The sequence below is a fragment of the Pogona vitticeps genome, chromosome 1 (assembly GCF_051106095.1).
Source record: "Pogona vitticeps strain Pit_001003342236 chromosome 1, PviZW2.1, whole genome shotgun sequence".
NCBI classification, from domain to species: domain Eukaryota; kingdom Metazoa; phylum Chordata; class Lepidosauria; order Squamata; family Agamidae; genus Pogona; species Pogona vitticeps.
The window spans coordinates 224,981,285-225,007,938 of NC_135783.1; the positions used below are offsets into that span (position 1 = coordinate 224,981,285).

General features: G+C 39.9%; 1 long non-coding RNA gene across 1 annotated transcript; it reads right to left on the reverse strand.

The window, feature by feature from the left end:
• Positions 1–106: 106 nt before the first annotated feature.
• Positions 107–23,808, reverse strand: LOC144583386 (uncharacterized). Its single transcript, XR_013537136.1, has 2 exons — positions 23,743–23,808; positions 107–661 (listed from the first exon to the last, which is right to left on the reverse strand). It is a non-coding gene; the product is annotated as an uncharacterized LOC144583386 (long non-coding RNA).
• Between the last annotated feature and the right edge of the window lie 2,846 nt (positions 23,809–26,654).

The following is a 26,654-nucleotide window of genomic DNA, read 5'->3' on the forward strand; positions in this document are numbered from 1 at the left end:
TGGCCTACAGTTCCCAAAATCCCCCATGTTGACTGAGAGATCACTTGAGTTGTAATCCAACTCCCAAAACTTTATGAAGTCTTATCCTACTTTGCCAGTGAGCTGTGGTATTCCATGGTGGAAGGAGTACTCCACATCAATTGGAAATACATGGCTTCCATCCTTTCTCAACCATGAATATCACCGGGTGAAGTTCAGACAGTTCACTAACTTTCAGTCTAACCTATGTCTCCATGCTGTCTTGACATGATATTCTATTCTGTTTTGAACTAAAGGTGAAACCAGAGGTAACTCATGAAAAATACATGTGACCATACAATGATATTTCTTGTGAGAAAAGGAAACTCAGTATAATTTTTAATTTATTGTATATATACTTGTGGGAAGCTTCCAGAATATAAGAATAAAACAAAAACAAATGAACTATTTAGCTTGTAGAAAGCTTAGAGTAAAACAGCCTAGACAGAAGCTATTACTATGCAATGCAAGAATTGATATGTACGTTACGTAGCATAAGGACATGGGATAAGGAGGTGGTTTTAATCAGGGCTGTGGCTGAAAGAGTTGTCCTGATCATCTTGAAGGGGCCTTGAACCTGCTCCATTTACAGCATGGAAAGTCTTCATGCAGATTGAGGCACTTTAGCATGGACTGGTCAACGCTGGATGGAGGAGAGGATGTAAACATATAAAATATGTGATCAGTTTAGTGGTTTGACCTCCAAACAGGTATTTTACTTTGCACGTAAAACATCAGAGGAGATGCCCTGTGGGGACATTTTTTAAAAACACACACTTAAATGTGTGATATTGGTTGTAATCCTTTTCTGCAGGGCTAGCTAAATCACCGTATTTGCATCTGTGTCAGTTTCATAAGTCTGTTACATCCAGTTTCTACTACTTACAAAACAGCATCAAGGATAAAAACACAAACATATATTACAAAAAAAATTACTCTATTGTGTCCCTGTGTCATGGAGGTAGCCCTAAGCTCTCAAAGGCTGTATTGAGTTGCTCAGCTACTGGCAGACTCTACCAAGCTGGCAATGTGCAGGCATAATTTAGTAGATTAGAATGCCAGGCTCTGGAACCAGGGGCCGGGAGCACAAATCTCCACCAGCCAAGATCACCTGGAGCATGTGTGGCTGATGCCATTATGTGCTCCACCATCTGTGTGTCCTTGGGCAAACTTCACAGTCCCAGAGCATCTTATTAAGGCTTTGGCTATAGCCCCGGCAGCAGAGGGGAGCTGCCACTTGAGAACCAGTCTAGGTAAGAACAGGCTCAGCATCACCAAATGTTGGGTCACTGGATGATGTGTTTGATTCAGCAGCGATGAGCATCATGATAGTGCCAAGGAGGTCCAGTTTGTAGTGATGGAGGGACCAATCATACCAATGAAAGCTAGAACTTTTCAAGGTGTTAAAATATTTTTGAACATATTTTATTACAAAACATATTTTTCTAAAGACATTTTATCTAAATATATGCATTTTCAAGTGAAATTGTTAAATAAGCATTTTTAAAAAGTGCAAATTCGGTACAATTTTTTTACCTGCAAGCAGCCCCGCAAAAATTAGAGAGGTGGAAAATCCAAAATGTATTTTGATCTCCTCAGTTGCCTGGAGCTGCAGATCAGATCATTCCACAGTACAACTCACCAACTTATGGCAAGTCTATGAATGAGTGATCTCCAAAATGCCCTGTCCTCAACAGCCCTGTTCATCTCTTATAAATTCAAGATTGTGGTTTCCCTTAGGGGGTCAATTCATTCCTTACTTGGTCTTCCTGTTTTCCTGCTGCCTTCAACCTTTCCCAGCATTATTGTCTTCCAGCAAATCTTACCTTCTCATGATGTGCCCAAAGTAGGACAGCCCTAGTTTCAAACCTTGTGCCCCCAGAGATAGCTCAGATTTGATTTGCTCTATGACCCACTTGTTTGTCTTTCTGGCAATTCTGGGTAATCTGCAAAGCATCATATTTAAAAAGAATTTAAAAAAAATTCTGTCAGCTTTCTCTACTGTCCAGCTTCCCCACCCATACATAATCAGGAATAAAAGAGCATGGAGGAACTTAGTCTTGGTCTCCAGTGACACATCCTGCCACTTAATAATCTTTTATAACATTGCTGCCCTTCAGAGTCTCAATCTTCTGATTTCTTAGCTGCAATAATGAAGAGCAAGAAGAAAACAAGCTTTTAAAATAAAAGACAACAATGTATTACAACTGACAGCAACACAGCCTATCCCTGAGACTTAATCCGTGGAATACTCAAAACAATTTGGGAAGATACAAACTATTTTTCTTTTTTCTATCTTTTGATCTGTTTTAATTCATATCCAACATGGGACTAAACTGAAGCAATGAATTCCATGTGCTTATTTTGATTGGTATGAAGCAAATAGGCTATCAGCATATTGCCAGTTAGTTCTGGAAATATTCACAAGATCCCAGTGTTACCTTTGGCCATGGCTTTTAATAGCCAATCAACCATTATTTTTCACTGGAAACAAGAGAAGATGTAATGGCACAGAAACCCATAGGGTTTTATTTGAAGGGTAGCCTGTTACAAGAAAATCACATAAAGTATTTGTAAGCAAAACAGGGCAGTCATTTAAAATGTAAATGAATCCAAAAGTTTGAAATTTATTCTTATACTGTACAGATTATTGTTTGGTACATTTATTTCCTGGCTTTCCAGCAATAAGCTGAAGTTAGCACACATGGCTTTTCCCCTCTCAACGTCTTCAGCCTCACAGGTATCCTGTGAGGTAGGTCATTCACAGAACACAAAACCATACTTCCCCCACCAACCCCTGCGATTTAGAAAAGCAAGTCTTCAGGATCCAGTACATTTATAAGCAGTGGGAAGCTGCGAGCTTTCTTCCAGGAAAGAACCAATGAAAAAGAGACATATATTTCTTTGTTCGGAAAATTTGTGTCCCATCTTTTGATCTAATATTCTTTATAGGCGGCTACTGGCAGAAGCCATGGGTGCTTCCCTTCAGCCATATGGCCCCAAAGCACAATGTAATTAACATTTTGTTATATTGCCAAGGAAGCAATATAATATTGCAAGATGACTGAGATCCCACATGTCTCCAGAGGGACTGTCCTAAAAGCAAGTGCAGACCAGGAGTGCCACTGGTTTGTTCTATAGACAGCATGCTTCAGCACTAAATGAATAGCTAAAATGTAAGACAGATCCATTGTTTATGAAATGTCTCTGTTTCAGACACATATTCCCAAAATGTTTTTTTAAAAAGCTGATAAAATCCATGGAATGTTTGGATTTGTTCATTCAAATGGCTTTGTGCTTTCTCAGTATTCAGCTATTTAGGGCAGAGGTTCCTTTATGTTATGGTCCCTACATGTGGACCTTTCTCTGTCCACGGCATACAAACATTTTCAGCCATTTTTCTCTACTCATCTGTGTCAGGGAGTGGACTATGATCACAGCAGTCAATCCCCACCCTCTCCCAATGACCAGCATTCTCATGTATAGTATCGTGTTTCCGTGAAAATAAGACAGGGTCTTATATTAATTTTTGCTCCAAAAAAACATATTAGGGGTTATTTTCAGGGGATGTTTTATTTTACAGTCATCTTTTCCACTGAGGCACAATGGTGGAGGGTGGGGTTTCACTTAACTGGGGCTTATTTTTGGGGTAGGGTTTATATTACGAGCATCCTGAAAAATCATACTAGGGCTTATTTTCAGGATAGGTCTTATTTTTGGGAAAACAGGGTAAATAGCAAGCACATGTGGTACGGAGTAACACAATGGTCTCCTATAGGAATTGGCACATTGACGGACATGCCTCTCTGCATACATTCTTTTTCATTTAAAATGACAGTCTGTACAGGGGAGCTGTGTATATGATTTATTTATTTAGTACAATTTCATTCTAGTTCTTCTCCAGCTTGGTCAGGGTTATGTACATGGCTATTCTTCTTCCTCCACGGTAACAATAATCTGTATTATTTCTAATACTCCCTTAGTATTACATGGGATGTAATTGAGGAGTAACTCCAAACACTGGTGGTAAGATTTTCCTTGCACATATATATTCTGCAAGTCCCGCTGAATAATGTTTTTTTTCCTGCATTCATTTTTATTTCCTCATTAAATCCTAGAAATCTCCATTCTGTGTGTTCCATCAGCTGGCCAAATATCTGAATTGTGCTCACCAGAAGGAAGGCTAGAAGGTTTTATGGTCCAGGACATGCCATGCTCGGGCTTAGTTTGCTAACGTTACACCCACTGCCTGTTTCTGTTCTGCCACCAATGTTATGAGGTAAATTAGGGTGAGACAGAGCTTTGCACCACAGCTGGGAGTAGCATCTCCAAGTTCTGGACTAAAGGAACCCCTAACACGACTGGGCTCAGAGTTCCGTGGCTGAATGGGAATTTGTGTCCGTCAACTAGTACTGATTTGTCCTCAGAGTTCATTTAGCATGTCAGATTGGTCTCTCCAGCACCGGTCTAATACACTAGCTGCTACACTACATTTCTGGTGTGCAAGGTAGGTGTTTAACTGGAAAACAGAAACAGCTGGGCAAACACTGCTTTGTCCCCAGGCAAAAGAAACTTGAACTAGATATGCTACAAAGCAACTATCTGCCTTATGGAAATAACAATAGCACTCATAATGACAACTGTGCAGGAGAGAGAGAAAAAATAGATCAGTTGGTCATGAAACAATTAACTAGTTATGGGAAAAACTATCGATTAGGTATTTTTAAAAGTCAAAAGGGTTCATTCCGTGATGCCAGTGATGTTTGTCAAATCAATGAATGTTTGTCACAGTCGCCCTACTTTTTAAAAAAATGCAAAGAAATTGTCTGGGAAAGGAAGTACCATGAGGATGAAAGGAAGGATTTCCTCAGACCAGATGTACTGCTACGGCAGCACAACAATGGTCCATTCTTTCCATACCAACAAGCACGAAAACGTAGGGAATGTTTGTGCTTGAGTGACTTAAAGGACGCCACTCTCTTATGTTCAGTGTCCTACACGTTTATTAGGTCCCATGCTATGAAAACAGAAACGCAGCTGCCAGGCACTTGTTGACAGATAAATCAACCCAGTTTGAAATGACACCTGACTGTTCTGTGACTTAGCACTATGATTCCTTCCTGAAGAATGGGTTTTCTAGATTCATGCCAAGTCTGCCTCTGTAGAAAATGACATCTGCCATGCAGGCCTGTTTTGATAAATATACATGGCATGGGAATGTAAGACAGTATATAAACTGGGGTTCGTATATAAACATCAACAACATCACCAGCCTGTGAATCAGGCTATATTCAGTCTTGACTTCTCCTCACAATTCTGAACACCCTTCTGAACCCCAGGTGTTTTAGCTTGATGGAGAAGTAGTTTTACTTTCAATGGGATAATCTGGGGTCTGGGGAAACAGAAAACTTAAAGCCCAGATCTCTGATTTTATTTCAGAGAAGAATAACATTAACTAGGCTACAAACTATTTTGTTGTTTAGTCATTAAGTTGTATCCGACTCTTCGGGACCTCAGGGACCAGAGCATGCCAGGCCCTCCTGTCTTCCACTGCCTCCCGGAGTTGGGTCAAATTCATGTTGGTCGCTTCGATGGCACTGTCCAGCCATCTTGTCCTCTGTCGTCCCCTTCTCCTCTTGCATTCATACTCTCCCAACACCAGGGTCTTTTCCACAGAGTCTTCTCTTCTCATGAAAAGGCCAAAGTATTGGTGCCTCAGCTTCAGGATCTGTCCTTCCAGTGAGCACTCAGGGTTTATTTCCTTCAGAATGGATAGGTTTGATCTCCTCGCAGTCCAGGAGACTCTCAAGAGCCTCCTCCAGCAAGACAATTCAAAAGCATCAATTCTTCGGCGGTCTTCTTCCTTTATGGTCCAGCTCTCACTTCCATACATCACGACAGGAAAAACCATAGCTTTGACAATGTGGACCTCTGTCAGCAAGGTGATGACTCTGCTTTTTAAGATGCTGTCTAGGTTTCTCATCACTTTCCTCCCAAGAAGCAGGCATCTTTTAATTTCGTGGCTGCTGTCACCATCTGCAGTGATCATGGAGCCCAGGAAAGTAAAATCTGTCACTGTCTCCATATCTTCCCCTTCTTTTTGCCAGGAGGTGATGGGACCAGTGGCCATGATCTTAGTTTTTTTGATGTTGAGCTTCAGACCATTTTTTTGTGCTCTCCTCTTTCACCCACATTAAGAGGTTCTTTAATTCCTCCTCACTTACTGCCATCAGAGTGGTATCATCTGCATATCGGAGGTTGTTGATATTTCTTCCGACAGTCTTAATTCCAGTTTGGGATCACTCCAGTCCAGCCTTTCGCATGATGTATTCTGCATATAAGTTAAATAAACAGGGGGACAATATACAGCATTGCCGTACTCCTTTCCCAATTTGAACCAATCAGTGTTTCCATATCCAGTTCTAACTGTTGCTTCCTGTCCCACATATAGATTTCTCAGGAGATAGATAAGGTGGTCAGGCACTCCCATTTCTTTAAGAATTTGCCATAATTTGCATTGGTCGACACAGTCAAAGGCTTTTGCATAGTCAATGAAGCAGAAGTAGATATTTTTCTGGAACTCTCTGGCTTTCTCCATAATCCAGCGCAGGTTAGCAATTTGGTCTCTAGTTCCTCTGCCCCTTCCAAATCCAGCTTGTACTTCTGGGAGTTCTTGGTCCACATAACTGCTCAAGCCTACCTTGTAGGATTCTGAGCATAACCTTGCTAGTGTGTGAAATGAGTGCAATTGTATGGTAGTTGGAGCATTCTTTGGCACTGCCTTTCTTTGGGACTGGGATGAAGACTTCTCTTTTCCAATCCTCTGACCACTGCTGAGTTTTCCAAACTGACTGGCATATTGAGTGTACCATGTTAACAGTGTCATCTTTTAAGATTTCGAATAGTTCTATTGGAATGTCATCACCTCCACTGGCCTTGTTGTTAGCCAGGCTTTCTAAGGCCCACTTGACTTCACTCACCAGGATGTCTGGCTCAAAGTCAGCAACCACACTATCTGGGTTGTCTGGGACATCCAAATCTTTCTGGCATAATTCCTCTGTGTATTCTTGCCATCTCTTTTTCCTCATAACTGGCTGCCCAATAGAGGATTCTTAAGAACAGGGCTGTTGATTTAAAATAAATAAATAAATAAATAACACTGTAAAATTCTGAATACTGTTTGTTTTAATACTGTAAGCTATCTTGGGTCCCCTTGAAGGCAGGATATTCATATTTTAGATAAATCATAAATAGGTTCCAACTTCCATGAGCCTCAGCTGGTCTGAGGACTGATCGGAACAGTAGTTCAACACAAGGACACAGTTTCCTTCTTTTTGCTTGCACAGCAAAAAAAAAAAAAAAAAAAAATCCAGACCTTGGAGTAGTTCCTTTTAGGGACAACTCCCAGATTCCCCCAACCATGCTCGCTGGCATAGGTTTCTGGGAGTTATGGTGCAAAAAGCTAAATCTGCAAAGCTTTGCAAAAGTCACAAACTAAAAGCATGACTGAAAACAGCTCCCTCCCTCTGCAAAACATAGATCTTGATTGCAGTGTAATGGGCTCACTAATCTTATTTTCAACCAGTGGGTGGGTATCCATGACATGTTGAGCACACAGACCGACACAAAGGACAGAACATAAAAAAGAACATGCTCACAAGCCGCTCTGCCTCTGCTGCTCCCTGGCGTCTCCCCGCCTTTGAAGCTGGTTCCCACGGTTGTCTTTGTACCTCTTCTCCCATCCCATTCTTTGCACAGGGATTCCTTTTTCCTCTCCTAGAGTACCAGAAATCATTCCAGTCAATACCCTATTGAAAATACACTCCTTCTGGCAAGCATGTCACCATTAATCCACCACAGAAAGAAGTCTTGTTGCGATCAGGATTGCCATGCCAAAACTGTGCCCTCCGTTACTCTGGCCTGGGATGATTTCTGTATTAAAGGCCATGGATTTGGTACCCAAGGAAACTGCAAGCAAAATGCTGCTTATATTTGTTTTTTGCTTTGTTCAAATACCAGACAGAGAGATCTTGTGCACCTCCATATGCTAATTCAGTGGTCTGTGTTCTGGGACAGGAACCTGGATTCCTCTGTTAAAGAACAATGTTGTACCCTGCCTATCTGGTCAATATGACCACTCTAGACGGGTTCCAGACAGGTAAAAATACAAAAACATATACATATAACAAAACTGAAATATCCGGCAATAGATAGTAAACAATAAACAATGAACAATAAGCAATAAACAATATGCAGATTCTTCAAGATGGCGAGATGACAAAGGATAGATTAAGAAAGAAAAATTAAGTATTATCTGGAGGGAAGGCCTGCTTAAACATCCAAGTTTTTAGATGGGTCTTAAAAATATCCAGCGACGGGGCCGCACGAATCTCTGGAGGGAGATTGTTCCAGAGGCAAGGAGCCACCGCCGAGAAGGCCCAATTTCTTGTTTTTTTTCCTTTTGGGCCTCACTCGATGTCAGGCTCCTCAGCCTCACCTCCTGACTCGATCAAGTGATACGGGTAGATCTTGGTGGGAGAAGGCGTTCATTCAAATATCGAGGCCCTAAACCGTTTAGGGCTTTATACGTAAGCATCAACACTTTGAAGTCAATGTGGAACAGAATGGGCAGCCAGTGCAGTGCGGCCAGAATAGGAGAAATATGATGGTATTTTCTCACTCCACTAAGGAGTCTGGCCGCCGCATTCTGCACCACTTGGAGTTTCCGCATCAACCTCAAAGGTAGCCCCACGTAGAGTGCATTACAGTGGTCTAATCTTGAGATTACGAGCGCATGCACCAAGGTAGTGAGCATCCCCGTATCAAGATAGGGTTGCAGCCGGGCTATCTGCCGAAGGTGGAAAAAGGCGGTGCGGACCACCGACGCCACCTGAGTTTCCATAGTGAACGTCGGGTTCAGATGGATCCCCACTCTTGGCAGCAAGAGTCACACACACACCCCGAAAGAGAGAGAGTTTCCCAAACCACCTACTGTGGGGGAGCCCACCCTCAGAACCTCCATCTTCTCCAGGTTTTAATAAAGGGTCAAATCTGTTGGCTTTGAATGAGAATGAAACTTGAATGATAGCAAAGAAAATCTCACTGACAACAGAGGTTTGCAACAAAGTCATTTTTCTAAAAGGAAGCTGATTTCTGTTGGAAACATTCAAAAGATATTTTATATTCTTCTGGATATTTTACAATATGTAGAAAACTAAGACACTCCTTCCTGCTCCATGGTTAATGTTCTCTTCTTCTAGATATTTTCCAATATTGTAAAATATCTAGAAGAAAACACTAACCAAGGAGCAGGAAGGAGTGTCTAAGTTTTTTCCCCGCATATATTTTCTGAATGGTGCCACATACACATAAAGCCTGGCAAGTACAGCAGCCGCCGCCACTATCTGGTGTGTTAACACATGAGGCTGGACCGAGATTTCTACACACACAAGTGCACTGACCGAAGTAGATTTCCCTTCCCCTTTTTCCCCATGGCAACCACTCCAGCCTCCTTAAAATGCAACACAGAGGACAGAGCCCCCCTGATGAATAGAGTGAGCTGTGCAGTGTTGAGGTAGAAGGGACCCCTCCTCCCCCCCCCAAAAAAAAAACCAGGCAGAGGAACATTTCTGTTCGCAAAAGGCAGGACTGCTGCAAACAAGCACATATTCCATAAGATGAAAGACAGTGGAATACCTGCTGTCACCATTACCTCTGCTCTAGAGCATTTCCAGACAAAAAAACAAATAAAACTCTACAACTATTCCATCTTCTTGCCTTTCACAGATTTTTCCTGGTAAAGAAAAAGAGGAAGCAACAATGGAAGAATAAAGGAGGGTTCTGAGTAGAGGATATTGAAAGCCCCATAAAATTAGTGAACAAGGCACGCCAAGATGTCATAAAAACCTTGCCTGCAATCATTCTTATATGGCTTCCAGGTAGAAACATAAAACATCTTCACAGCCTCCTTTCTTACATACTTACACACACAGCTCAAAACATGGTCTTATTAAAAATTACTCCATATCAATAAGGATAACTACACAGAAGTTGGAAATGTTTTTAAAAAAGACTATAACTCTCAGAAGCACTCAGCCAGTATGGGCACTGGACATGCTGGCTGGCGGATTATAAGAACGTTACTCCAGAAAGCAATGTTTCCAAGTTTGGCTGCCACACAAGGCCACAAAATAGGTCTGCTTGCAACCTGCAAGCCTGGAAGCTCCACAACCAACAACTTTTTGCTGCTGTTACTAAAAGCATTGTGAAGGTAAAAGTCAATGGACAGTTGATGTTAACAAGCTCTGCAACCACGGTGACATTGTAATCCTGAATCAGCAAACCTTGGAAAGGCATCTCAGCTGCTGTAAATGAAATTACCTACTAAAGACTGGAGTTAATCTACCCAAAGGTCAGTCAGCTCAAGACATTAATAATATACCTCTATCTTCTTTCCCCCAATAACATCTATAGCTTACCTAGGAAGTCATGTCATGGCTAATGCCTCCCAGTTGTATGAAGGCAACCACAAGTCCCTTTTAAATCAAATTAGTGTTGATTATTGCATCACTAAATCATGGATAGGGCTCTCAAAGTGCTCTCACTGGAAAGGCTAATTTCATTTGGATTGCACTTCTTTTCAGATTTTAACCATCCTATTTGTCTCAGAGTTTGCCTGCAAATAACTAGCCAGAGATTCTAGGTAGTGAGATGGCAGAAGAGCTGTTAATGGCTTATCTCTTAAAATAGGTGGGTGCTTCTGATCCAGTACTTGGTTATAACTATTGTGTCTTGTGGTGTATTTTATTTGCTATTGCACAGTGCCATGTATGCAACATATTATGGTTTCTTTCTGTATGTAAATTAATTCTTTGAAAACTGAGATGAATCAAGAGCACAATGATAATGTTTGCTCAACAAAATCGGCTATGGGTTTTTTTCCTCCAGGTTAATGTACAAACCTTTTAGAAACAGCATGTAAAGAAAAGGTGGCTGGAAACAAAAGCTACATGCCCATCCTTGATATCAGTGTTCCCCAACTGTTAGCCTCATGAGATGTTTTGGCATTCAACCCCTTCCCCAATCTCTGACTATAGCCTACATTGGCTGACACTCCTGGGAGTTGAAAAACAGCTGACAGGCCAAAGATTAAGAACCTTTGCTAGACATTTTTATTTATAGCCATTCTAAGCTATGGCGGAACTCACTACTGATTGGATATGTTTAGGTTTGGATACCTACCATACTGTGATGGTCAGTAACCACTCCTGTCCATCACAATGGAACCCTGATTCAGGAGCCAATGGCTGTACAGAAAAGGCGGGACTAGGGATATATAAGAGAATGGATGACAGTTAAAGAGCAGTTTTGGTGTTAGAGTTTCAGTTAGGGATGAGTTAGGGTTATGAGTTGGAGAAAAGCAGTTTAGGCAGTTAGGACCAGCCTTGTGTTAGAGAAGAGTAATAGAGAGATAGGGAATAAGAAAAGAAAAGAATAAATACTTGAAGTAACATGATTCTATCTAAGCAAATATAAATGTTGTAAAAATACAATTGATTGCATGAATAAAATAAGACCATCCATGATTTACTTTACTTGATTTTCCTGTGAACACTTTAATAAACATTGTTTTATTGAATAACACTGATTGAAGAGTTATATTTGATATAGTGAGGAATATCTCATCTGGTGGCAAAGGAAAAAAGGGTTGAAAAATAAATGTCACACCCGAAAGTGAACCTGGGTTATGTGGAGAAACAAACAGGGGAATGGGTGTGTGACATAAAGTGGTGAGCAGCGAGTGGGATTTGAATGAAATCCAGTGAGCCATAATAAAGTGAAATTTATTAGGCTGGCCACAAATTAAAAAAAGCAAAGCAAAGCGTGCTGCTTATATACCGCCCCATAGCGCTTCAAGCACTCTCTGGGCGGTTTACAATTTAATTATGCAGGCTACACATTGCCCCCCCAGCGAGCTGGGTACTCATTTTACTGACCTCGGAAGGATGGAAGGCTGAGTCAACCTTGAGCCGGCTACCTGGGATTTGAACCCCAGGTCGTGAGCACAGTTTTAGCTGCAGTACAGTGGTTTAACCACTGCGCCACGAGGCTCCATAAAAAGAAATTCTCTTTTTATGAATTCTCTTTCATAAAAATTATGAATTCTCTTTCATAAAAAGAAATTCTCTGAGTCTAAGAGACCTGGTTGTCAATAGCCCAAGTGAAGGAGTAGGGAACCCTAAAGCTTAAGGTGAATAGCTTGATAGGCACCACCTGAAAGTGTGGAAAGACAAAGGCAGGAAAAGGACTCTGAGGAGATTTCTATACTGTGGTTAAAAGTTTACCTCAAGCTGAGAGTGTGATGACCAAGAAGGCTAGCTTTAGATCCCAAAGCTCTGAGAAAGGGAGCACTGAAGGGACCTAAAAGTGGAAGCCAAGGTCTAAAAGGAACAGCTGAGGTGAAGATAACTGAAGCTTACAAAAGAAAAATATTGCTTGGAAAATCTGGGTGTCTGTAGACCAAGAGATACAAAGTAACAGACACAAGGAACAGCGAGGCTGAAAGCCAAAGATACAACACAGCGATCTTAAGCTGCCAAAAGAAAGCTACATAGTTTAAATCTCTAACAGAGAAAAAAATGCCTTTTTAAACAGAAGCTTGTATATTGTAATTGGTGAGAAAGCAGCCTACCAATTTAATAATAAATATAAACTGTTAAGTTTGACTTCCAGGAGAGGGAAGAAGGCAGTTATGGAACTTGCTGAGAGTCAGACGTTACCTCAGGAAGGGGAAATTTCAGATCAAGAGGGCCAGGAATATGAGAGCCCAAGGGAACAGGAGGATGCCTCAGGGAGAGAATACTCCCTGGAGTTTATAAAGTGGAAATTTGAAAAAGAACAGGAATTTCAGTTAAGAAGATTGCAGCTGGAAATGAGAGAAAAGGCAGAGGCCAGAGAAAGGGAGATAGCCATGGCCATGGAACAAGAAAAGAGACAGCTGGAGACAAAAGAAAGGGCTGAGGCTCAAAAGAGACAGCTGGAACTGGAAATGAGGGAAAAAGAGATGCAACATCAACTAGAGATGAAAAAATTGGAAATGGCATCTCTAAACAGTAATAACAATAATAGTACAAATGAAGGGATCTCAAAAGTAGACCTTAAGAAATTCCCTCAATTTAAAAAAGGAGATTGCCCTGAATCTTTTCTAATTTCATTTGAGAGAGCCTGCTGGGACTATGGTGTGACAGAACAGGAACGTATGCTGATATTAAGGTCTTTAATTAGTACTGAAATGTCTGAAATTCATGCTAGTATGTCAGAAGACCAAGCTAGAAATTATGAGATCTTTAAGAAATTAGTTTTCTCAAGATTTGGAATAACCAGTGAAAAACTCAGATGTAAATTAGTTAAGTAAGAAGCCTGATGAGTCATATTCACAATTTGGGGCAAATCTGGTTAAATATTTACAGAAATGGCTGGAGCAATCTCAAGTGCAAACTTTAGAGGATATGCAGCACCTCATAGGATTGGAACAATTTTATTCAGCTTTGCCTGCTGAATTAAGATATTTAGTAAGAGATAAACAACCTAAAACAGTACAACAAACTAGTGAATCTGCAGATTTAATATCAGAGATTAGAAATTCAAAATATTCTGAAGTAAAATTGGACAGAAACTTTGAAGAAAGAAAAAGAGAACCTAGAAATTTCCACAAAACCAACAAATATACAGATGGAACCCATTTTAGAGAGAGACTCTCAGAGCAGTACCAATAGGGTAAAAGCTCTGAAAGAAAGGGAGACAGAACCACTTATAATGAACAAAGAAATTTAAAAACTTGTTTTGGTTGTGGAAAACCAGATCATTTTATTTCACATTATGAATTTATTAAAAACAAAGAAAGGGGTCAACAGAAAACAGGTGGAGTTGTACCTAAAAAGATGTACTGTATACAAAAAGAGGATTCTAAAGTAAGCCAAGATAGCAGTTTAACTGACGCAGTGAAGCAGGAGCAACTGCCTCCTCTAGCAGAAATAGTCCACTGCTATTACATTAAAACTAACAAGGAATTGATGAAGTCAACTGAAGAAAATATTTATATTAATAATATCAAATATCTAGCATTGAGAGATTCTTGTTCCCAGATAACTATATGCCATACAGATATTATTCCACAGGAAGATATCATTCCAAATGAGAAAATTTCAGTTAAAGGAATTGGGACAGAAGTGATTAAGCTACCAGCAGCTGAAGTACATATAAATTATCAAGGGTGGACTGGTAAATTTAAAAGAGCTGTTTCAGGTGAGATCCCTACCCCTTGTTTAATTGGTTTAGATTTAATTAATTATATCAAGACTGTTATGATCACCACACGCTCTCAGAGAGAAAAGATGAAGAATAGTGATGATGAGAATGAGGTTTATGAAGAAGAAATAAGTACTGATATACCAAATAAAATGGCAGAAATAGTAGATGTCACAAACCCTCAGAAAAAATTTCAAACAAGAACAAGAACAGGATTCCACTTTACAGTCATGTTTTAAGGCAGTCAGAGAGGAACCAGTAAATTCTGAATCACCGGAAACATTCTTTTTAGACAGGGATTTGCTATATAGGGAAGTTATGATAAACCCTAGAAGAAAAGGAGAAAGTTTACACCAAAAATTGATCCTCCCTATTAAATATAGAGAAAAGATAATAGAGAAAGGGCATTCAGATTCTTTTGCGGCACATTTGGGAATAGCACGCACAAAGCAAAGAGTAGCACAAAACTTTTATTGGCCTGGAATGGGCAAACAAATAAGGGATTATTGTAAAAGCTGTGATATATGTCAGAGGCAGGGGAATAATCAAGATAAAACCAGAGCTAAATTATGTCCTTTACCCATTATATCAACCCCATTTCAGCGTATAGGCATGGATATTATGGGACCCTTACCTAAAATGACTAGAAAAGGAAATAGGTTTATTTTAACTATAGTAGATTATGCTACAAAATATCCGGAAGCAGTACCAATGCGTAATATAGAGACCGAAACAGTAGCAAACACATTGTTAAGTTACATGTGTTGCATGGGGTTCACTTCAGAAATTGTTACTGATTTAGGAACATCTTTCACAATAGGGACGTGGTGGCGCTGTGGGCTAAACCGCAGAAGCCTGTGCTGCAGGGTCAGAAGACCAAGCAGTCGTAAGATCGAATCCACGCGACGGAGTGAGCGCCCGTTGCTTGTCCCAGCTCCCGCCAACCTAGCGGTTCGAAAGCATGCAAATGCGAGTAGATAAACAGGTACCATCTCGGTGGGAAGGTAAACAGCGTTCCGTGTCTAAATCACACTGGCCATGTGTCCACGGAAAGATTGTCTTCGGACAAACGCTGGCTCTATGGCTTGAAGAGCGGGATGAGCGCCGCCCCCTAGAGTCGGACACGACTGGACAAAAATTGTCAAGGGGAACCTTTACCTTTACCTTACCTTCACATCAAAATTGATGAAAAGGTTGTGGCAATTATGTGGGATAAAACATATTACTTCAACCCCATATCATCCGCAGACAAATGGTCTAACAGAAACATTTAATGCAACTTTGATTTATTTTATTTATTTATTATTTATTTATTTAATTTATATGCCGCCCACTCTACCCAAAGGTATGCGCATGATAAGAGTTTATATTGCAGAGAACCCCAATGATTGGGATTGTAAAATACAACATTTATTATATGCTTACTGGTCTTTGCCACAGGAAAGTACTGGGTTTAGTCCTTTTGAATTATTATTCGGAAGGAAAGTGAAAAGACCCTTAGATTTGCTCAAACAAAATTGGGAAGAAAGAAAGAAAGAAGATCCTGAAAATGTCATTAAATATATAGATAATCTAATGAATACATTACAGAAGTCTCTGAAATTAGCTTCAGAAAATTTACAACACCAACAGAATAAGCAAAAAGTTTGGTATGACAAAAAGGCTAGGGAAAGATCATTCAGTCTTGGAGAAGAAGTCCTAATGTTAAGACCAATAAAAGGAAATAAGTTACAGTTAAGTTGGGTAGGACCTTTTAGAATTATAGAAAAACTGAATCAAATAAATTATATAATTCAAGGAGAAGGAGAAGAGGGTAGGAGAGTAGTTTATGTTAATATGATAAAACCATATTATAGGAAAGAAAGAACAGTACTATATGCCATAAAGGAAGGCGACAAAGAAAAACAAGAAATACCATATTGGGAAGGAAGGGGAGAGACCCAATATAATCCAGAAGAAGTAAAAGTCTGTGAAAAGCTATCCCCAGAACGAAAATAAAAAATAAAAGCCTTGTTAAGTAAATATAAACAAGTGTTCTCCAATAAACCAGGAGTAGCAAGAGGAGTGATGCATAAAATTGATACTGGTGATGCACCTCCTCAAGCAGTAACCCCATATAGAGTGACAGGACCATATGTAGAAAAAGTTCAGAGGGAACTTGACGAAATGTTAAAGGAGAAAATTATTGTCCCATCATCTAGCCCGTGGTCTGCCCCGATAGTACTGGTAGATAAACCAGATGGTAGTATAAGATTTTGCATAGACTACCAGAAATTAAATCATGTTACTAAACCTGATGCATACCTAATGCCTAGATTAGATGATTTAATAGAAACAATTGGTAGATGTCAATTCATATCAAGCCTAGACTTAACGAAAGGGTTTTGGCAAATAAAATTAAACCCTAAAGACCAAGAAAAGACTGCTTTTTGTAGTCCTTTGAATTTCAAGTCTTGCCATTTGGATTAAGAAATTCGCCAGCAACATTTCAAAGATTGATGGATCAGACATTACAAGGGCTTAGAAGCTTCACAATAGCCTATATAGATGATATAGGGATTTACAGTCATACATGGACAGATCACCAACACCATATAGAGATAGTGTTACAAAGATTAAGTAAAGCTGGTTTAACTGTAAAGGCTAGTAAATGCCAGATAGAAAACTCAGAGATAAAGTATTTAGGCCATATTATAGGAGGAGGCATAATAAAACCGCTTACATCAAAGATAGAAGTAATCAACAATTGGCCTAGACCTACATCAAAGAAAAAAGTTAAATCGTTCTTGGGATTGGTTGGCTATTATAGAAGATTTATTCAAAACTTCAGTGAAATAGCAGCTCCTTTATCATACTTAACCCATAAGAAAAAAAATGATAAGATCTTATGGTCAAGTGAATGTGAGAAGGCCTTTGAAAGTTTGAAAACAGCGCTCATGACCGGACCTGTTTTGAAAGCACCAGACTTCCAACGAGTCTTCACCATCTACAAAGATGCTTCCAACATTGGAATCAGAGTGGTATTAAGCCAGGAAGATGACAACGGAGACCTTCATCCCATAATGTTCCTGAGCAAGAAGCTGCAAGCAGGAGAACGCAGCTATCTACCATAGAGTGTGAGTGCTTAGCAATAGTTTGGACATTGCAGAAAAGTAAACCATACATATAGGGGAGACATTTTATTCTTTGTACTGAGCATTCTCCATTGTTATGGTTATGGACTATTAAAGCGAATAATAATAAACTGATGTGGTGGGCGATGTTATTGCAAGACTTTGATTTTGAAATTAAAAGCGTCAAAGGGAGTCAAAATGCAGTGGCATATGCATTATCCAGAAGAACAGAAGATTGAGGAAACAACAAAAGAACTGTATTAAAATGTTACCTGAAGAATATGGAAAATGTCATAATTAAATGTTATTAAAACTGTAGTAGAATGAAAAATGGAAAAAAAATTAAAAATGTAAGTTATATAGTATAAGAAATGTTAAATATGTAATGATATAAGTAATAAAAATGGTGTTACTATACATATATTAAAATATATATATTAATATCTTTAAAAGAAGTAATAGAAAAAATGTATAAGGATAAAATGCATAACTGTTCAATGGTTAAAGGTTTGTATATTGAATAATTATATTCTGTCATACATTGTACATGAGGGTAAATCACTGTAGAGTTTACCCTCATGATACAAACTTTTCCAAGGGGGGAAGGTATGTGATGGACAGGTCAGTAACCACTCCTGTCCATCACAATGGAACCCTGATTCAGGAGCCAATGGCTGTACAGAAAAGGCAGGACTAGGGATATATAAGAGAATGGATGACAGTTAAAGAGCAGTTTAATAAACATTGTTTTATTGAACAACACTGATTGAAGAGTTATATTTGATATAGTGAGGAATATCTCATCTGGTGGCAGCGGAAAAAAGGGTTGAAAAATAAATGTCACACCCGAAAGTGAACCTGGGTTGTGTGGAGAAACAAACAGGGGAATGGGTGCATGACACATACAAATTTTCTTTATTAAATTAGCTATTAAGTATCCAGAGTTAAGGTCAAAACGTATGTTAAGAAAATTGTGTATTTCCTGCTCTTGTAATGATTTCTCTCTGGAGACCCATTTATTTCAAAGCATAATCAAACTTGCAAATAAAGCTCATGGTTACCCCTGATGACCAGTCCCAAAACAAAAGCAAGCTAATCTGCAAAATGCAGAGTGAGGCAAGAGCCTGCTAGGAAAAACAACTGGTTTTTTATTATTGTTCTTGTTATCGTCATAGTCGTCATCGTCATTGTCGTCGTCATCATCATCATCATTACAACAGGGAATTCAACATCTAAGGATATACCAACTGTTGTTTCTATTGGATAGTGCTACACAGATTGCTGGGGAACACTGCTAATAGGGTCAGCTGTGGAATGAGGGAAGGAGGTTCTTTGAAAATCAGGGGAGGCATGTCCAAATAGTAGATCTATCATCCATAAAAGGCAGATCCTGTATCCAAGCCACTCAGTTTAATGAGACCTATTCCACAGCATGTGTACATAGATCTTCTACTATCATAACCACCCAGATCAAGCGGGTTATCTGTATTTTTCCACAATATCAGGAAACACAGATTCTAAGAACAAATGATCCTGCCAAAGAAGCAGATCTTGGAAAACTTATTTTATTTTATTTTAGATTATATGGACAAAACCACTGGTCATGCTGGTTGAGGGATTCTGGAAGCTCAAGGTTTGCAGCTTTCTAGATACAAGAACAATAGCCTCAGAAGCACCACAGGATTGAGGTAATAATATTGGCTATAAGTATACCAAAAAAGATAAACTGATGTGGGGATAAATAAAATAGCCCAACACTTAAACAAGGACATTTGAACTTGTTTCCCACTATGAGGCAATAAACAAAAGCATTATGTTTCATTGCTTAAATTATGTAGAAATATATGTATGCCTACGAGAAAGAACCACAAAGAGCAGATCTCAGAGGGTTTTTATTTTAAAAAAATTAAAATTATTATAAGCTACACATATAGTGAGTAATCAGCAAAAGACAATCAAATGGCATGGTCTAAAAGATGTGTTCAAAGAATCACAGCCTTTGCACCTGAAGTTGAGGTGAAGGACCCTCAAGCAACCCGTGAAACAACAGAGAATGTAAATAAGACCATCTCTGAGCCCTCAAGCCAATGACAGATTTCTATAAGGTTCCCAAAGTGTTAAAACAAAGCAAATGTTTATCAGGGCTAAAGTGCAAATTCAATTCGGACAATGACCATATCTACTATTGTGGGCAAGAATCCCGTAGAAGAAATGGAGTAGCCCTCATAATCAACAAAAGAGTGGGAAAAGCTGTACTAGGAATGAAGTCAAGTGAGCCTTAAAAAGCATTGCTAACAAGAAGGCCAGTGGAGGTGATAACATTCCAGTTGAACTATTTAAAATCTTAAAAGATGATGCTGTTAAGGTGCTACACTCAATATGCCAGTGAGTTTGGAAAACTCAGCAGTGGCCAGAGGATTGGTAAAGTTCAGTCTACATCCCAGTCCCAAAGAAGGGCAGTGCCAAAGAATGCTCCAACTACCATACAATTGCACTCATTTCACATGTGGATTGAGAACTCTCAGAAGTACAAGCTGGATTTCGAAGGGGCAGAGGAACTAGAGACCAAATTGCTAGTATGCGCTGGGTTATGGAGAAAGTTCCAGAAAACATCAACTTCTGCTTCATTGCCTACACAAAAGCCTTTGACTGTGTGGACCACAACAAACTATGGCAAGTTCTTAAAGAAATGGGAGTGCCTGACCACCTTATCTATCTCCTGAGAAATCTATATGTGGGACAGGAAGCAATGGTTAGAACTGGATCTGGAACAACTGATTGGTTCAAAATTGGGAAAGGAGTACGACAAGGCTGTATATTGTCTCCCTGCTTCTTTAACATATACAGAATACATCATGCAAAAGGCTGGACTGGAGGAATCCCAAACCAGAATTAAGATTGCTGGAAGAAATATCAACCTCAGATATGCAGATGATATGCTGATGGCAGAAAGTGAGACAGAATTAAAGAACCTCGTAATGAGGGTGAAAGAGGAGAGTGCAAAATATGGTCTGAAACTCAACATCAAAAAAAACCCTAAGATCATGGCCACTGGTCCCATCTTCCTTGACAATTTGTCCAGTCGTGTCAGACTCTAGGCAGCGGTGCTCATCTCCGTTTCCAACTGATAGAGCTGGTGTTTGTCCGCAGACAATCCTCAGTGGTCACGTGGCCAACATGACGATACACGGAATGCCGTTTACCTTCCCACCGAGGTGGTACCTATTTATCCACTCACATTTTTGCATTTTGCGTGCTTTTGAACCACTAGGTTGGGGGGAGCTGGGGCAAGCGATGGGGGCTCACTCTTTTGCATGGATTCAGTCTTACGACTGCAGGTCTTCTGACCTTGCAGCATAGAGGCTTCAGCGGTTTAACCCGCAGTGCCACCACATCCCTTTTTTGGTCCCATCACCTCCTGGCAAATAGAAGGGGAAGATATGGAGGCAGTGACAGATTTTACTTTCTTGGGCTCCATGATCACTGCAGATGGGGACAGCAGCCATGAAATTAAAAGATGCCTGCTTCTTGGGAGGAAAGCAATGACAAACCTAGACAGCATCTTAAAAAGCAGAGCCATCACCTTTCAAACAAAGGTCTGCCTAGTCAAAGCTATGATTTTTTCCTGTAGTGATGTATGGAAGTGAGAGCTAGATGAATAAGAAAGGCTGACTGCAGAAGAATTGGTGCTTTTGAATTGTGGTGCTGGAGGAGACTCTTGAGAGTCCCCTGGACTGCAAGGAGAACAAACCTATCCATTTTAAAAGAAATCAATCCTGAGTGCTCACTGGAAGGACAGATCCTGAAGCTGAGGCTCCAATACTTTGGCCATCTCAGGAGAAGAGAAGACTCCCTGGAAAAGACCCTGATGTTGGGAAAGTGTGAAGGCAAAAGGAGAAGGGGACGACAGAGGATGAGATGGATGGACAGTGTCATCGAAGCTACCAACATGAATTTGACCAAACTGCAGGAGGCAGTGGAAGACGGGAGGGCCTGGCGTGCTCTGGTCCATGAGGTCACGAAGAATGACATGACATGACTTAATGACTAAACAACAAACAAAAGTACAAATGTTTGTTAAATCAAAGTGCAAATGTTTGTCAGTGCTAAAGCTGTAGCTCAAAAATATACACTGCTGTTCATGAAACAATGAACTAGTTAAGGCTAATACTTAGTTAATTTGTCTCCTAGACAAAAACCCAGCCTCACCATTGAATAGGTGTTAGGTAGGGTATTAGGAGGAGTAACAAACTGTTGGCTGTGTGTGTGTGTGTACACAAATGTATTCTTATTTACATTCACTAGATAGGTGGAAAGAGAGGGAGAGAGACAGAGTGTTACCTGCTGTCAAGTCCAAACTGACTTATAGTGACTCTGATAGGGTTTCCAAGGTAAGCGAGGTATTGAAGGAGTGGTTCTAATTATTTTGTATTTACAGTCAGAGACAATGGCATTTGTGGATTTTCATGCTTCAGGCACCAGCCTTGGCTGCATCTGCACTTGGAAGCAGGGAAGATAAATGCTTCCTGCATCTCAGGCAGCAAAATAGCTTGGTCAGGCTTTTTTCATAGTTTAAATAGAACGAAGTATGCATACCAGGGACACGCTTGTGCTTTCGAAAATTAGTCATTTTCTTTACTATATTTTCTCTTCCTCAGTTGACCATTCCCTCCTCCAACCCACAATAGATATGTACACTGGTCACTGAACTCCTTTGTTGCAATGGATATAGACATCTTTTCTAGATGTACATTGGGTATTTAGGTGCTCAAAGTGCCATATTCTTTTGATGAAAATTACCACTGCTTCCTCCTGCAATAGGTAGTGACATCCACAGCGTAGGCATTTGCCTTGTTCCAAAATCTTTTTCAGTCAGAGCAACCATGGACAAAGGAAATCATATATACACTAAGGCAAGCAAAGCATATTAAGCTTTCTTTCAAGCAACTGCCTTTCTCCAACTATATTTAAGATATGATTTTCATTCCTGCAAGAGCTGCTCTACTAGATTTAGGTGGTGGCTCTACCTGAGCAGGGTTGCTTTCCAGTGAGCTTAGCTGTCACTCCTTGCCACCTCTGTGTTCCTCCATTTTAAGATCACAGGTGCTTTTTATGTGCAAGCTGCCTGCTTCAAACAAGGAGATGGCATCCTCTTTCATTCACAAAGGCTCACTTCTGTCTTCTCACTATTGTGCCAGACTTTTTTCTTACCACTCAAAATCCTTTAAGAGTGAACTTGAATAGCTGCCTATTGCTGTTTTGATGGCTATCCCTAGAACCCTTCCATCCAGGCCTATCTAGTACTTTTACATATTGGAAAAGAAAGCAACTTTGTTCTGCTTGGGTTTGCTTGTTTGTTTTCTAATTTACATCATTCTTTCTAAGAAGCAGGGAACTGTTCAGGGCACCTGTTTTGTACAGTGCAATAACCAGATTTGTTTGCTTATTTGTTAGGGCGTCAACACACATTTCTCCACTATTATTCAAACAAACTCTTCTACATCTATATCACCCTTGTGTTACTGGGATATCATATGTGGCTACCACTGAAATCACAATATTTTGTGATCTAGTAAAATTCCTGCTTTCCTTCATATATAATCACCAAAGCATCCATACAATCATTTCACAATGTCGTCTGCCGGAAAAATAATATTTTGTACCATCTGAATAGGAAATTTGCACTGAGGGCCCATACAGTCATTAGGTGGTACAATGGTTTGTTGGCTGTCTTTTTTTCAATGTGGTGCATCATTTAAAACATAACCTCCAGGAAGTATTTATTCTTATATAAAATAATACATCTGTTAAGAGTGGTTTATGCAGAGCTCCTTTCACAACTGAAAATGAGCCCACCATCATTGGGAGCGCCATGATATGTACGCGTGAGTTGCTGGGAAGCCATAATAATAGTTATGAGCCATCAAGTCAATTCAAAATAATTGAGTTTTCCAGGTAGAGTATACTCAGAAGTGCTTTGCAATTCTCTTCTTCTGAGGGTGCCCTGGGACTGTACAACTGACCCAAGGCCACACGGGCTGGCTCTGCTCGCAGGACGCACAGTAGGGAATCAAACTCCCAATCTCTATCTAAGCCCCTGAGCTATCCATCCAGCTGGGTATATATACACTTGTAGAGATAAAGCCAGCACAAGGCTGACCTAAAATTAGAGCATTCTTGTTCAAAGGAACTTTACAGGTACTGAATGTCCCCCTGAACATTTCTCCTTCCCATGACATAAAGTGCTTTTATGACTGAAAACCTGCAAGAAGACAGAGAACAAGAAAAAAAAGTAATCACATACTGGACTCTGAAGATGCCGGCCACAGGGATTGGCGAAACGTTAGGAAGAACAACCTTCAGAACATGGCCAGAGAGCCTGAAAAAACCCACAACAAACATACTGGATTATCTGTGGTGACTTGCAGACTGTGGTACCACAGAAAACCATGCTTGTTTCAAATTTGCCTGAAAGCTCCTATTGCTTGAGGGACAGGCCTTTAAGGGCAGGGTGCGCATTTCCAAACATTTTCTGATAAAGCCTGGTGTGATTCTCACTTCCTCATTATTTACTAGGTCCTGTGAAAGGGACTCTTTCAGGCTTGGTGGTTTAGCCTAAGGAAATCCCCAGAGAACAATGTGTGAATCAAATGCTTGTAGTTTCCCATCTGGTTGCAAGACCTGTCAATACTGCTGGAGCCAAGTTAGGTCTTTCAGAAGCTGGTCACAATCCAGCACTTGGTCAGGAAGATTTAAACCTGCTCAGTCATTTTAAACACACCTAACTCTACTGCAGATGTCCTCTATATGCACAAGCCAAATCTAAATTATAACCAATTTTTGTGCTTCCTCCCTTTTGTCCTGTCACCTTCTAGGAATTTCATTTGCAGCCACTGACCAACAAAAAAGATACAGTTCTTTTATCCATGGCATGATCAAAAGTTTGTGGGAGACAACAGAAAGATTGCCTTAGGCACCGAGTCCCAGATTCAAAGAATAGCCAGTTCAGTACACTTCCCATTTTCGTTAATCTCTCTCAACATATCTACCTAACTAATTTTGATTTGTGCTGGTTTTCAGAATTCTGGACCTTTTCAGAAGACCCTCGTGGTATGGCACAATGATCTGATGTGAAGTATCCTGGCTAGGAAACTCCAAGCAGGGAGTAAATGAGAAAACTAATACTCTGAGCCAATCTACGCCTGGGGTTTTTTTTAGTGCAGAAGCTTTTGAACAGGATTGCTTACTTTTCAAATATTATTTATCCAGCCACTGTGACTTCAGAACCAACACGTCTCCTGCTAGCTGTCGTTAATCACACAAGCCAATATTTCTTCACGAGACGGACTTTTCTAAGCCCATCTTTGTTTTGATGCAATAGCCAAGCCATTTGTCCCAAGTTTACAAAAATGGCATCTGTATGTAATTTCCATGTGAACTTGGCACCACCACAACCTTTTGATGACAGACTGTACTGTTTCCTATTCTCCCTTCCACTCCCTCCAGCTGCAGGACCCAGATGTCAAGCTTAAGAGTGTAGGTTTCTTTCCCCTACCCCCACTCCCACCCCCACCCCTGACATTAGAAACAATATCTGGCTTGCTCTTTGCCTACTTTGGCTAATTGGGTGGTTGCCCCTAACATACACACTGAATAAAACAGTAAAGTGGAGACAAGCATTCTTCTTTTGATTGAAAATTTCTTTCCCAGATTACCTTTATCATGTGAGAAACATAGGTAAAGTAGTACCCTTTGTGGGGGGGGGGAGGATCTATGTTGTTTGTACACACCTTTCTGCTTGCCACAGTTCTGTTCAACTCCAAAAATATGTAAAATTTCCCATTTCTGATCCAAAGTTGAAATCTAACCCCTTATCTTCTCTTACAAACGAATATATCTATAAGGACTGGTTTATTCAGAGTGCAATTCACAAATGAGCTCACCATCATTGGGAACCCCATGATATGTCCATGTGAGTGGCATAGCCGTAAATCATCATGTAACATCAAGTCAGTTCTGACCTACGCTGACCTTTTTCAGAGTTTTCTAGATAGAGAATACTCAGAAGTGGTTTCCTGTTCCCTTCTTCTGGGGGAAACTTCTGGAACTGTGCAACTTGCCCGGGACCACACAGACTGGCTCTACTTACAGGAGGCAAGGGGGGGGATTGAACTCCCAACCTCTGGCTCCACAGCCAGACTCTTAAACCACTGAGCTATTCAGCCAGTTTAGAATTTATTAAATGAGGGACTAAATAGTGACCATCAAATCTTACCAACAAGGTCTGTTCAACACAATATCTTTTCCAAAAGAAGAGAGGGAGAAATGGAGTAAGAAAGAAACATTATCTAGAAGGATGCACCTGTCACCAAAATCCCGGATAAAAATGCTCTATTATATGCCCTTGAGGTTTTAAAAAATGTAACCCATGATCATTACTATTGTTCCCCAAGCAACACACGCATTTCCAGGCACTAATTTTTACACTTTTCCTACCAGTACATTTATGGGGATTAGGTGTTGTTTGAAGTATGTGATGAAAGTGGTGGAGACAATTGGTTTCATTATGAAAATGGAATCTGAGGGTAGGAATGGAACAAAGGAAGCATGCTCCTTAATTAACTGTTTAGCATATAAACGTTAGGTCACTGTCTCTTGCTAATACAGATGGGATTAGGGCATTAAGCACCCAGAAGCAGGGAGCTCAGAAGTCTCACAGGGAGATTATATACACTTTATTGAGAACATTCAGCCATTTTTTTCCAGTTACCAAAAATAAATAAATAAATAAATATGCAAATCCACACTTCACACCTTTTTCTAAATGCAGCTGTTGTTTATTTGAAGAGTTGATCCGCATACTCTTCTTATTAATCCATACACAAAACTGGTATCCTAAGAAAAATAATCTATGTAAATTTTCACCTCTTCCAATACCATGTGGATCACTTTGTAAATTGAATATAAACTATCTTAAAGGTGAAAAATGCAAACCAAACATCATAATTTGTATTCTATTTTAAAACTCCTTACTTTACTTCTCTGGTATTTTCACATCACTCAAGATGACCAACAGCAATTAAAACCAGTCATAAAATATGGTAAAATGAAGAATTCAATAAAATTACAACAATTGGTCACTGACTTCTTTATTATAGGTTGCAGGATTCATTCATTTTTATCAAAACACATATCAGATGAGGACAGTTTTGGTTT